Source organism: Halichoerus grypus, chromosome 6 (genome assembly GCF_964656455.1).
Source record: "Halichoerus grypus chromosome 6, mHalGry1.hap1.1, whole genome shotgun sequence".
Lineage (NCBI taxonomy): Eukaryota > Metazoa > Chordata > Mammalia > Carnivora > Phocidae > Halichoerus > Halichoerus grypus.
This window is the reverse complement of record NC_135717.1, coordinates 149329051-149342851: the sequence shown is the minus strand read 5'-3', so window position 1 is coordinate 149342851 and position 13801 is coordinate 149329051. Positions and strand designations below refer to the sequence as shown.

At 42.5% G+C, this 13801-nt stretch overlaps 1 protein-coding gene across 6 annotated transcripts in view; it reads left to right on the top strand.

Annotated features, from left to right (window-relative positions):
* Positions 1–617: 617 nt before the first annotated feature.
* Positions 618–13801, top strand: part of ATP2B1 (ATPase plasma membrane Ca2+ transporting 1) — a 126233-nt gene continuing 113049 nt past the window's right edge. The window contains exon 1 of one of the 6 annotated variants that reach the window (XM_078076405.1): positions 618–983. The gene's annotated coding sequence lies outside the window, so the exon portion shown is untranslated. Of the gene's footprint in view, positions 984–1347; positions 1609–1802; positions 1824–13801 lie in introns of those variants that run through there. The other 5 variants (XM_036097285.2, XM_078076404.1, XM_036097288.2 and 2 more) reach the window with 5 other exon arrangements.

Below are 13801 nucleotides of genomic sequence, written 5' to 3'. Positions count from 1 at the left end.
GGGATCCCCGGTGTCTCGGGCCCGACAAACAGGAACACAGGCGCCCCGCCCCCGTCGGGGGAATGGGCTCTCCTCCTCAAGGAGGGAGCAAGCTGAGGCACTTTCGTCGTCCGGCGCGTGCGTCACGACCCGGGACAGGCAGCGAGTCCAGTACTGAGCGGAGCAGAGACGCCGCGAGGAGCCGCTCAAATGTCCGCGGGCGCGGGGTCAGCCTGAACCTGTCCTCGCCAAGAGCGCTCGCCCTCGCCCGCCCGCCGGCCTAGCTCCCAGGCTCTGGAGGGGCGCAGGCCTGAGGATGGTTCGGGCGGGGCCCCCAGGTGAAGAGTGCCCGCGTCCGCCTGCAGCAGTCATCGCCGTCCTGCCTCCACACTCGCGGCAGCCTCACGGCCCCGCGCCCAAACGGCAGCTGCGACTGACGGAGTCACCGCCCCGCGCGCCCGAGCCACCCCCTCCTCCCCCGCCGCCCCTCCCCCGCCCCGATACGTCATGGAAACACGGACGTCAGAGCTTCTCAGCCAATCGCAGGCAGCAGCAGGAGGAAAGGAGCGAGCGGGAGGGGGCGGGGGCAGCGGCGAACCGAGGCTCTCGGGCAGGGAAGAGAGGGAGGGGCGCGTGGAGGCGCGAGTCCCCCGCCCCTCACTCCGGACACCCTTTCCCGGCCGTGCGGCAAGTTCTAATCGCCGGGCGCGCGCTCGCCAGCCGGGGACGCGCTCGCCGGGTCCTCCCCTTAAACGCCCTCTCCACGGCGCTCCGCTCCTAATCCCCGTCCGAGCCGCGCTTCCTCCGCGCGCGCGCGCGCTTGCCCGCCCCCAGGCTCCCCGCGGGCTGCGTCACGTGACCGCGCCCAGCCAAGGCGGCAGCAGCGGCGGCGCGAGCTTCGGCGGCGGCGGCGGCGGCGGCAGTGGCAGCGGGAGCAGCTGCGCCGCCAGCGTGGAGCGGGAGGCGTGTGGGTGTGGAAAGAAGGGAGCGCCAGACCGGAACGGGTGAGCGTTCACCTCCCCCTGCCTACCCCGGCAATCTTGCGGGACACCCCGTGCAAACGGGGCCCCTGCCCCGAAGCTTTGCGCATCCCCCTCGTGCTCGGCCGTCCGCTCTCGGGTGGCCGCGGCCCCGCCCGGAGCGGACCGGGCTGCGGTGCTCACGAAGGGGGCTGCACCCCGCCCGCCGCTGCTGTTGCGGACGGCGGCGTGAGGCTGGCGGAGCTGCCCGTGCTGAGCGCGGCGCGCCCTGTGTGCGGCTCTGCGGAGCCGAGGAGGCGGGTCCTGCGGGGACGCGGGCGGCCACTCGGCGGCTGCCGGGCTCTGGGCGGGGGCCGGGCTGGGCGCCGCCTCCTCCTCCGCCGCCGCCTCCTCGCAGTGCAGCGTGAGTAGGGAGCCCCGGCTGGTGGACGCCGAGCCTCTGGGCTCCGCGACCGCCTCATCCTCGAGGTGTAGCTGCACCTCCGCGTGGCGCCCCGAGCCCTGCGAGTCGGCTGCGGACGAGCGGAGGACCGAGCCCCTATTCTCCGTGCTTCCCGCTGCCCCTCACCGCTCCCTCCCACCCCCCCGACCCTCCTGCAGCCTCCCCTACCTTCCCCCCCTCGGAAAATGGTTCCTGCTGCCGGGCGAGGTGAGTGGCGGCTGCCGCCCGCCCGCGGCGGTGGCGGCGGGTCAGGTCACCTGCGGGGGAGGCCGGGCGGAACGCCGAGGTCGGGGCGTCGCGGCGGGGGTCCTGACCGCTGGCTGCCCAGCGGACTGCGGCGCGGTCCGGAGAAGTTGGCGGGGGCGTCCCGGGCGCCCCTCGCAGGTTGTCTCCTGCCGCGCCCGCTCTGGGAGATCATAAAGGTGAGCGGGTTCCTCAGCGTGCGCCTCAGCGCCCGGTCCGGCCGGGAGTCCCCGCCTAGAGCCCGAGGGACGGGGCTCCGTGGGGCTTCGTGTCTACACCCGCAGCTCTTCGGTTTCTTCCAGCCGCCTCGGCCGCGCCATAGCCCATCCTGCCGCTGGCCGCCCCCGCCCCGGCGTGTGGTGACCTTGAGGGCAGCGGTGTCCGGCACTCTTTCCCCGCGCCCCGGGAGGGTCACCCTCTAATCCCCGGCTTCTGCCCCACTGGCGCTTCGCGGGCTGAGGGCGGGGGCCCCTCGTCGGCCCCTGGCTGGGGCTGGTTGATTGATGCGTTGTCACACCGGACGGTGATTCCGCGGGAGTTGAGAGAGCCGCCTCGCTTTTCTCCCGGTGTCTCCTGCCTGGCCCCCCAGGATGTTCACGGTTGCTTCCGATTCAGATTTTTTGGACTTAGTTTAAAAGGAAAAAAACAAAAACAAAAAACCGTGCGTCCTCCACTCCCTCTTTGGAAAGGGTCAATAGGAAAGAACCGCATTCTAGTTGCGGGGGCGGGGGGTGTGCTCCCTTTATCCCATCCTGCTGGAGAATCTTGTGGCTAAGCTAGTTAGCGACCCCTGGTTCTGCGCCGCGGTCATTAGCTAGGTTGGTCTCCGTGCGCATTTCATTCACCAGTTTTCTGCGGGACTCGCAGCGCCGGGAGTGCTCGCATCCTGTGTGGTGTAGCGGTGCTTGGCGCCGAGCGGGGTGGGGGTCAGGGGGTACTAAGGGAGGGCTAAGGGGGTCTCTAAATCTGGGGTGGGCTGGACCCTGCTCCACACGAGTATTTTTACCTTTCCCTGGGGTTAGAGCGCAGCACACAACCACCTTTGGCTGTTGTGCAGGCTACTTTTCTGGGTTTATTAATAATCTAATGGCTCCTGTTGGTATCGATTGCTGTTCATGATAAATTAGTTACATGGATTTTTTTTCAAATGTGTATAGGTATATGCATATATCTGGACTGTCTTTCAACATGGAAGCCTTTGTTGTGTTTAACCTCCCCCACCTGAGGACAGTCATATTTTAAAATCTCTTGCTCAACGTGGGTGTATTTTATAATAAGAAGTACTTTTAAGGATCTGCTTTGTACAAGGCTGTCCTCGAGCGGAGGGTGTGTAACCCTTTGGATGGTGGCCCACGTGAGTCAATAAAGGGCCTTCACCGCTTGCCCTGCTGCTAGCCTTCCCCAGACTCCCTGTCCTTGTGTGTGGCAGAGGCGGATTGGGGGAATTAGAGGGATTGGAGGAGAATCTGCTTTTTGTACTTGTGCATTTCATTTGGGTACCCCCCCTTTTTTTTCTTTTCATCCTGGTGCATTCAAATTTGAAGTAGATAGAAACGTATACAAGGAATCTTTAAAAACTAGTGTGTGAAATGGGCTTATTTAGCCATGATTTCAGGGGGACGTTTTAGTTTCTACCTTGCTTTGGAGGAGACAGTTAAATTGCTGTAATTAAGGGTGGATCTCTGTCCTGATTTTGGTTTGGGTGTAACTGCAAAGATCTTTGAAAAGTAACTGTTATTTCCTACCATATAGTCTGCAAAAGTGAGTCACAATCGGGTGAGTTGAGGACAGAGCGCCACCTTTAATTTAAAATTTCGTGATTTTTTTTTTTTTATTAAAATGGTAAAAATTCAGAGTACGCCTTCTTGATTTTATGGCAGCGGCTATCATTATGACATCCCCATTTAGACATATAAGGTGAGATTGTCTATTTTTCTGTATTAATGGGGTATTCCTGCAATTACGTGGGAAATACTGGTTTTTTAATTGAAGCTTGAGATTAAATGTAGGATTCTGAGATGAGGTGAGAAACTAGTTTTAATTGTGCTTATGATAATAGGAGTAATGATAGTCTGGACCTATTTAGGAAAAGAAATAAGGAAATAGCTGCATTGTAAATAGAAATTTAAAACTACTTATGCCACCAAATCAAGGTACCTACCAGCATGATAGTGGTTTTACAGTTTGTTTTTAGCTTTTGTGCTATTAACAGATTCTGCAGGAAACATGCAAAATATCTGTAAAATTATTAACCTTGAGTAAGGTTATAGTAATTTTTTTTGTTCTTCATCTTCTAACAGCTTGCCTTTTATGGCTTTGCTGCGAGTTTTATAATTATTTGTTTTTAAATGATACAAACGAGGACTTCTAGCAGGAGAATGTACATTCAAAGTTATTAAAGACCACGTTGGGAAAAGTGGTTTCTATATATGGCTCCCCTCACATGCATCTCATACAAAAATAAATGGAATTTTTAATGCTTAGAAAATAAATGCGGTAGTGACAGCTGAATCGGTGAGATTTCCTTCCCTGCCCACTTGCTCTCCTTCCTGTCCCCCTCTCTCTCAAATAAAAAATTTAAGGTACACTGTCTCTTCAGGCATAGGATACTTTTTGATAATTGTGACTACGGATGTAACATGAAGAAACAAAGGTTTAGCTCTCAAGGAATGAATGAATGAATGAATGTGTCCAAGTTACCAAATATAGTTTTCATTACCGACTACAAGATATTACTGCCCTTCTATCTGCATTTAAGTTTTAATTGAACACTTGGATTTCTTCATAGTGCACTATAAAGCATAAGCTGTTTAAGTTATAGATGTTTTATTAAGTTAAAATTGAATTCAAAATTTGCTTGAGAGAAGAGTGGCTTATGCTTTTTCAGTCTGTGGAATATGGCCCCATGTTAAGGACATTATTTGAGCAATTAGATTGATGTATGCAGAGTAATTATACATTGTTATGCGTAATTTGATAGAATCTGATTTGGGGGTTAAATTTTACTAAATGCCTTTGTCTGACAGATATGTTAACTTCATTTTGAATGAAACAGTCTCTTACCATGTGAACTGAGTTGTATAGGTCAACAGGTTTTAAGAGGAATGGCAAATTACAACTATCAGTCTTTTATGGACTAACAACAGAAGTATTTGCCCTCTTTTTTTTTCTTACTTTGTTACATATACAAGCAGTTGAAATTGGTTGTTTTCACTTTTTAATTCTTGGATTTTGTAGTGAATGAGCAAAACAATAAAGGAGTAAAAATATCAGAAGGCAGAAACTTAAGAATTAAATTTTGGCATCTTAAGACCTTACTTGTCCAGTGGGAGGGGAATATTATTTTCTAGTAGGTGTCGTGATCTATAAAAGGATAATGTGAGTAGCTTATCTTGGAATATATAGAATCTGTGGTAACATTGAAGGCAAATGATTCAGTGGTTATGGGAAAAAATTTTTTAAAGATAAACTTTTAAAAGATTTATTTTTTAGCTTTTACAAAATTTTATTATGGAAATTGAGAGAATAGTATACTTAGTGACTAGTTTTGACAGTTACCAGTTGGTGGCACATCTAATTTCATTTCTGTCTTTACGCATGAAGTAAGTCTGTTATAAGTGGGGACGTTGGTCAGGTAACTGAAGTGAATTCATGTGTATTTTATTTGTAATTTATAGAATACACAATAATGTCTAATAGGTAATTGAATCTGAAAGGCAATTTTTATGTTCTTCATTGTTTCTGTAATAGTCTGTTTTATAGCAGGCTCCTAAAGATAGTGTCTCTCGAATTTTGCTCTCTTAGTAATAATGCTTTTGATTTATGAAGTGCTTTACAATATTTCAGAATATATCCTAAAGATAGTGTCTCTCGAATTTTGCTCTCTTAGTAATAATGCTTTTGATTTATAAAGTGCTCTACAGTATTTCAGAATATATTCTAAAGATAGTGTCTCTTGAATTTTGCTGTCTTAGTAATAATGCTTTTGATTTATAAAGTGCTTTACAATATTTCAGAATATATCACATACTACCTCTTTTGAGTCTCACAATAAATAGACCTGTGAGATGAGTAAAATAGATAGTTGTACTTAACCCCCATCCACCCCAGACAGGTAAAATGATTTGTCTAGGTCCTAAGGTCACATAGCTAGCAGCTAGATTAGCCAGAACTGGACTCTAGATGGCTTCTTGTTTTTACTCCATTGCTCTTTCCATTATACATGTTTTTATGTGCATTTGTGAAAGTTACGTAAGTTTATGAAAAATCAGTTTCTGACCAGAGTAAATTTAATACTGGAATATAAACAGATTTGTTTGGGTTTAACTGTGTAAGTATAATCTGTTGCTTATATTTGGCATAATGTAAACAGTTCATACCCTGATTTACTTATTAACATCTGAGGAAAATGTATTTGAACATATTTGAAGTACTGTGTTTTTAATATTGTTTATTGGATTATCTTTAAGTAAAGGAATTTTCTTTTGAAAGATCTGTTGGTCTTTGAAATGATGAGGGGTGTCTTAAATCTTGTGTCAGAAATAAAATGGCCTATACTAAAAGTTTCTTCTTTTAATTTCGGCTATAATTTTTTTAATGCACTTGTTTTTCTGCCAAACATATGTATTCCATAAATCTTTTTGAAATGTTAATTTGTAATGACATTTGGTTTACAAAGGTCTCAAAGGAGGAGATTTTAGTTCCTGAAATTCAAAAGCTTTTTATAAATCTCACAAGGAAGGTATTGGTTCTTCAGCATTTGTGTGCCCTGAGGGTCACCTGGGGGAGTCACTGAAAGTGCAGACTCCCTGGCATTACCCCTGCAATTCTGATTCAGCAGATTGGGGATGGGGCCCAGTAGTCTGCATTTTGAGAAACATGTCAAATTTATAACTAGGTTAAAATTATGTAATAGAGATGCCTTTATAACATCGTTGATTTATTTGACTTTGAACATAGAGTTAGTGCTTTCAAATAGTTTTGACTCTTGTAGCCAGGCTTGACTTGCGGATTGGTGGCTTTTATGACCATTGTAAACCTGGTAAATTGAAAATACTTTTGTTATCTGTGTTCACTGTCTTCTTTTAGAAGATCCATCTGTGGTTATTTAAGTTACTTATTAAGCGTTGTGAACTCCTAGACAAATAATGTTCTGTTTTTGTTTTCATGTCCCCATGTCTGCCATTTCCAAGTGACTTGAACATGGGGACTTATTTTGGTAAAAATAATGAATCCTATGTCAGTAAGGCACTGAATATTTAGCTTTAGTCTAGCTCTTATTTTTTGTTAGAAGGAAAAACTTTGGATGTTCCTTCAGACTAAAAGGACATAAATTGGTGGATAAGTGGTGGTCCTTATCAATTTCAGTTAACAGGCAGCTAGCTGTTCCTTCAAAAGCAGCAAGTTAGTGCCTAATGATTTTTCAATAATATTAATGATATAAGACTGACAATTTACTACTCTGTGCATTAAAACAGAAGTTACGGGGCGCCTGGGTGGCTCAGTCATTAAGCGTCTGCCTTTGGCTCAGGTCATGATCCCAGGGTCCTGGGATCGAGCCCCACATAGGGCTCCCTGCTCCGCGAGAAGCCTGCTTCTCCCTCTCCCTCTCCCCCTGCTTGTGTTCCCTCTCTCGTTGTGTCTCTCTCTCTCAAATAAATAAATAAAATCTTTAAAAAAAAATAAATAAAACATAAGTTACTGCTCTTTTACTTAAAATGCTAAATAACAATTTGTATACCAATCTACCATAAAGTCCAGTTGATGTAAACTGGTTTGACTTTTTAAACTATTTTATCTAATACTATATGCCACATATGGATTATTTACGACCAGTCTTAAAATAGTTGATTTTGCTTCATTATAACAGGATAGTAAATAGCCTGTATTGTATTTAAAATACATTTTATGATGAAATTAATTTCAAAGTAAATCCATTTCAAGACTCTGTTGAACATTTTTTTGTTGTTTGTTCCAAAAGCTTTGGCTTGTTGGCTGTGCTTTAGGATATATTTAGGAATCATGGGTTATAATTTACAAATGACTATGGAAATCGAAACTAATAAAGATTTCTGGCAGAGAGATCCAGATACACTATTATTAAATTTTTCCTAGAATAGTGTTAACTGTTTTAAACAGTTTGCCGTGTTTTTAGTTAACTCTTTGGTAAAAATATTATTTGGTATTTCTAAGTGCAGTAACTTCCAACAATATGGTATCTCAACCTCCAGGATAGCTGCTTTGTATTAATATTATTGTCACCTGGGCCTCTGGGGGAAAGAATAAAGATAAGTTTTGAATGGACCAGTGCTTGCTTACATTGTGAAATCTGAGATCATACTGCCTAAGTGTAAGCTGGTAGGACTACTGTAAAGACCTGGTAATTTCAGAAGGAAAAGTTGTACTTTCTGAAAAACAGATCTGAAAAAGGATTTGATTGTTTAAAAGATGCTTTTTAAATAACTTGATTATTAACAGTGTGGATTTATTGTTCACTGTACTAACTCAGTGAATTTGCTCTCAGAGGATACTGAATAATCTTTTACTCTCAAAATGCTCGATCTGCTGGTTTAATCTGTCTTTCCTATTTGTACCAGACCTTTTTTTGTTTGTTTTTAAATAGCTTTCCTGCTGTCATTTCTTCACTAAAACTTTTAACGGTTCCTCATTTTTCTCTTTATCAACATGCAGCTTGACTCTGAAGGCCTTTTATAAAGTAGTTCAGTATTTTCCAAAGTGTGTTTTAGAACACTGGCTCTAAGAAATATTAATAGGGGGTTCCTTAGGAGAAGAGGGGCAAAACCAAAATCCAGGATCGCTGGTTTATGCAGTTTTCCCATTTGGTTCTTCTCACATCCTTTGATAGGCTAATATGGATGGAATCTATGTAAATGTGTTTAATGCTTTGCCCCCTTATTTCACAGAATCCCTTTTCATGGATCATCCCACCTGTTAACTTTTTTACATTACCTAACAGGATCACCACTTTTCTATATTACTTAATGGGATCACCACTTTGCACACCTCCAGGGGGTGCTGTTCACATAGGTCAAACTATGAATCACGTTTCCTGGCGTTGAGAGCAGCGCTGCAGTACCTTAGTGCTGGTGATACGTGACAAACATGTAGTCTGGCAGTCTTCTGTATACACTTCTCATTCCCTTTGCTGTGACTTCATTATGTTTTTCTTCTCACCTGAGAGGACCCTTGATCTTGTCTAAGTGTTCCCATCCTTCAAAACTCAGCATTAGTCTATTTTTCTCAGTCATCACTCCTTAACTTCCTTGTCTGAATTTCTCTGTACTTGTAGTATGGGTCATACACTTCCATTTATTATAAATCGTTTTTGTTTTAGTCATTAATTTCATTTGGAAATAATATAGAGGAGTTGAGGTAAGAACGTGGGTTCTTGAGGGTATAATCTAGCAAATGTCCAGTCAGTGTTTTTTGGCATATTCATTTAGGACTTAGATATTGTGTGGCTTGTGTTGTTAAGGTAAAGCAGATAAGGATGAGGAATTTTTCTTGGTGAATTTCTGAAGCCTTTTTACCTTTGCATGGACTCATAGGACAATCTGTTTTGCTTTTGGAAGACAGCTGTATTCCATAGAATGTTGCTAGGACAGTAGAATTTAGCTTCTATATAGGAAGTCTTCCATTTCTTAATTTCAGTTTAGGAATTAATTTGTCTCTTAGGTTTTATTCTGATTGTAATGAGTCATACTAGCTAAAATTTATATCTTAAAATGACCAATTTCATTTTTCTGTTAGTTCTGTGACAGCTTTTCTTTCATCAGGATGGAGGTTCTTAAGATGTGTTGTAGTCCATTAGCATACTGCATGATGTAAAACGCCATAGTTTGAAGCATATATTATGGTTTAAAATTTAAACTGTGAATTCTTGTTGTTGCTTTTTATTGATAGAAATACTGTTGGAGCTAAGTTCTTAAATGTATGTTTGCTGAAGGTTCTAATTTTTCCAAGAGAGTTCTTTTCCATGAACTGAGAATGAACTGTTTGCTCATGACCTGGTGTGGGATCATTGTAGGCATCAGGAAGAAGTGTAGATGTATGGTTATTCTTTTTTTTTTTTTTTTTTTGATGTATGGTTATTCTTCTAACTGCCTTTCTTAGGTCAAGAAAGGAAAGCCTGTACTTGACTTTAATCATTTATGTTAAATGCTCATGTAATACATGAGTCGTAATTTCAAACATTCAAACAGTTAATGATTTATATAGATTTAGTATGTAAGCTGTTATATTAAAAAACACTTGAGAAAAGTTGCTCTCCAAAGCTCGCTCATTTTCCAGTGATTGTTCTTCCAACCCTTTTAAACTGTATAGGCTTAATTGTTGGTAAGGGATTATTGTAGAAGGAATTCTAAGACTTGCTTCTGCTTTAACATGGCAATAGTACATACTTAAATTTCTGATCAAAAGAGGAGCATAGAATGGTTTTGGCAGTGAAAAAATAAATAAAAAGAAATCTGTGAAGGCAGAAATCAATGAAACCAGTAAAAGTTGAAATGGGTTAGGGCATTATCTTTTCCTACTGGGACACATGTAGATGACATTGCCACATACTCCATACTGCCCTGCTAATATCTAGACTTATGCGAGATTTTCAGTTTCTTTGCTGTCATTCTTCCTTGCTTACGGCTAAAATTAAGTGAGTGGTGCTTGAAGTACTCTTTGTTTACAAAATGAATCACCACGGTCTTTAGACAGTCCTGACAACTGATACCATGGTGGAGAACTGTAGAGTTAAAGGGCAACAATGCAAGTAAAGGACTGAATACAAGGAAGGTCGATCAGCGACATGGGAAAGAGATGATTGCAAAGCCTAGGAAAAGGAGATCCCCAGCATCAAACTCTTGAGTGTCTGGTATCCGAGAAACAAACATCAGTTAGGCAACCCTTCCCTGCGTGCAGAGTGGATTTAGGGTAGAGTTTCAGTTCACCTGCCTTTGGGCTTAAACTCTATTATATTTTTGTATGTAATTGAATGCTGAAACCTACCTGATCCACTTTTGCCTCTGGACCTCTTGCTGTCTCACTCCTTTTGCTAGGAGTACCTACCTTTCTCAGAGCCTATGTGTCTTTTTTTTTTTTTAATATTTTATTCATTTATTTGAGAGAGCATGAGCCAGGTGGGGAGGGGAGGGCAGAAGGAGAGGGAGAAGCAGACTCCCCACTGAGCAGCGAGCCCGATGTGGGGTCCATCCCAGAACCCTGGGATCATGACCTGAGCAACGGCCTACGCTCAACCGACTGAGCCACCTAGGCACCTGAGCCTGTGTGTCTTTATGGTATGTGTGACTGGACCTAAAATTTCTAATTTGGGTTTTTACTCTATGATGTTATGTTCAGATTTTTCCAGATTTAAATTTGAGTTTTACCTTTGCCAGTAAAAAGCCAAGTGACCTTGGGTAAATCACTGGGTTTCTTTGTTATCTCCCCAAAAAGTGCAAAGTACAAGGTCAAGGAGTTTTATTTTTTTTCTTACTTAAATTTTTTATGGCTGTTGTAGATCTTCTCTCCCAACCCTGCCCCAAATTTTCAGCCATTTAATTTAACTTTACTCTTTTAGGTTTGCCTTCTAATTTTGCCTTTTAACTAGTTTACCATCATTTGATGTTTCATCTGTGTTATGCTGTGTTTCATTCATGAAATAATCTAAAGCTTTTCAATAAATGTATTTATCTAAGACTTCCAGTTAAAGAAGTGGAGTATAACTGGCATTTAACTCTGCTCCACACCAAAAGTATACTAAAATGTGAGAATGTGTTGAGTTTACATATTCATGTTAAGATTCCCAGCCGCGTTCCCTCTCTTAGCTTTCAGGCTGCTGGCCAGAGTTGAAGTGTCTTCTCTGAGGACTCTGACCAGGTCAGGGAAAAAGACCTAAAGATTCTGGCATTGGCTCTGTGTTTGTGTGAGGGGTTTGTCCAAAAAAAAAGTCCCAGTCTGATCACCCTACAGTGAACTCCATAGTCAGAAAGTCCCACATGTGAGTTCAGAACTCCTGTGTAGTTTATTTGTCCTATTTTTTTCTTTCATAATTAAAAAAAAATTGTTACAGTCCTATTAAGGAGTGATTGACATATGGTAAAATGCACATATTTAAAGTGAAAAACTTGTTATGTGTATACTGCAGGGAAATACCACCATGGTCAGGTTCATGAGCACAGCCATTCCCCTAAAAATTTTCTATGCCTTTTTGTAATCTTCCCTCCCTTACCTTTTTCTATCACCTCCTTTCCCCAGGCAATCACTCAACTGCTCTCTGCCATTATAGATTAATTTGAATTTTCTAGAATTTTCTTGTACATGGAATCACGCAGTATGTGCTCTTTTTGGGCTGGCTCTCATTCAGCTCTCACTGAAATTCACCCATGCTATATATATTAATAGTTCAATTTTTGTTATTGCTGATATGAGGATTTACCTCAATGGATATACCACAATATGTCCATTTACCTGTTGATGGACATTTTGGGTTCCAGTAATGTATAGTGTCCATTCAGATCTTTTGTTCACTCTTTAATTAGGTTGTTTGCCTTTCTTATTGAGTTGCAGTTTCTTTATATGTTCTAGATAGAATTTCTTTAGGAAACATTACTGTTTATGTTGGGAGTGGGAGGAAGAATGGTGTTGGTAGCCATTGATAACACCTGAAAGTGAAAAAGCAAGCTGGAGCACTGCAGTATTATTTGTGGAGGTAGACTTAGGTACTAAACCAAATGACACCTGTTCTCCATTGCCTCTGAGTGGAGAATGGAGTAGGAGAACTAAAAGAGATGCTAATATTAAAAAGAAAAAAAAAAGTCTTGTAGATCTCTTTCTCCAAATGGATGTTATACACATACACGTTTGTTAAAACTAAAAATGAATATATGTATGGACTAAGTTTATATGTGTGGATAGCCAAGGTATGCCACCTATAAATCAGTTGAGTCTGTTTACGGTCTTGTGCAACTTAGATGCAGAATACAATATTACTTTGGGTAAAAGAATCAATTTTTACAAAAATATAAGTGAGTAATGTGGACTCGACTGAAGATAAAACAAGGGCCTTCATATGTCCTGCAAGTCTTCCTCTACTTTGCCAGTTTAAATTCCTCATTCCTTTATTATGTAGAGCAGTTGGTCCCCATCTATGGTTTCTTGAGTTTCCCCGCGATCTTCCACACCACCACCACTCCTCCACACAAAACCCAAGCAGCTCCTAAAAACTTATAAAGACATTTTTCCCCCAAATAGTTACATACAGTGCTCTCCCTAATAAGAGTCTGGTATGTGATTTCTCCGTTTCTTTGTCTGGATAAATATATGTTTTTCTTAGTGTTGAGAGTGCAATCCCATGAAATGTTGACCTGTGGAGATTCTTTAATAAAATCTGTTAAGGAGTACACTTTTGTAGGTGTGTCTTAAGAATTTAACCATATTTCAAAATTCTACCCCCTTCATTAATTTCCTGTCTTCCCTTTGAGGAACTTGACATTTGACTGAATATCTTCCTCTTGCTCTTTTTGGGAAGGAAGTAGAATCTCAGAGGGAGATAGCAATCATCTCTTAAGAGATGTTAGAATTTAGAAAGAAAAAAAAAAACCCAAAAAACTAATATTCTTTTGCCAAGGTGCCATGAAAAATAGACCAGCTCTAAAACACAGTAGTGACTTTGACTTAAAGGGAATTTAAAATTATTGAATATAATGAACACCTGTGTAATTGCTTTCTACTCGCCAGGTATTCTACACAATTTATAAAAATTAACCTGTTTAAATGCATGGGTTCTGTGGGATTTTGGGGCAAGGTATTCACTACTGAAAATGGAAAGGGTTATTAGTGGTTTTAAAGGGAAATCCTAAAATACAGTGACTTACATAACTTTTACCAATTTAAGATGTAACAACACAGATATAATGTCTGGGGATATAGACTAATGTAAAAATGAAACAGAATCACTCATGATCCTACTTCTGTTTATTTTTGATCCTTTAAAAAATTTGTACACTTATTAACATGCTTGAGATAATGTAGATATAATTCTGTGCTTTTAAGAAAACTATATCGGGGCGCCTGGGTGGCTCAGTCGTTAAGCATCTGCCTTCGGCTCTGGTCATTGTCCCAGGGTCCTGGGATCGAGCCCCGCATC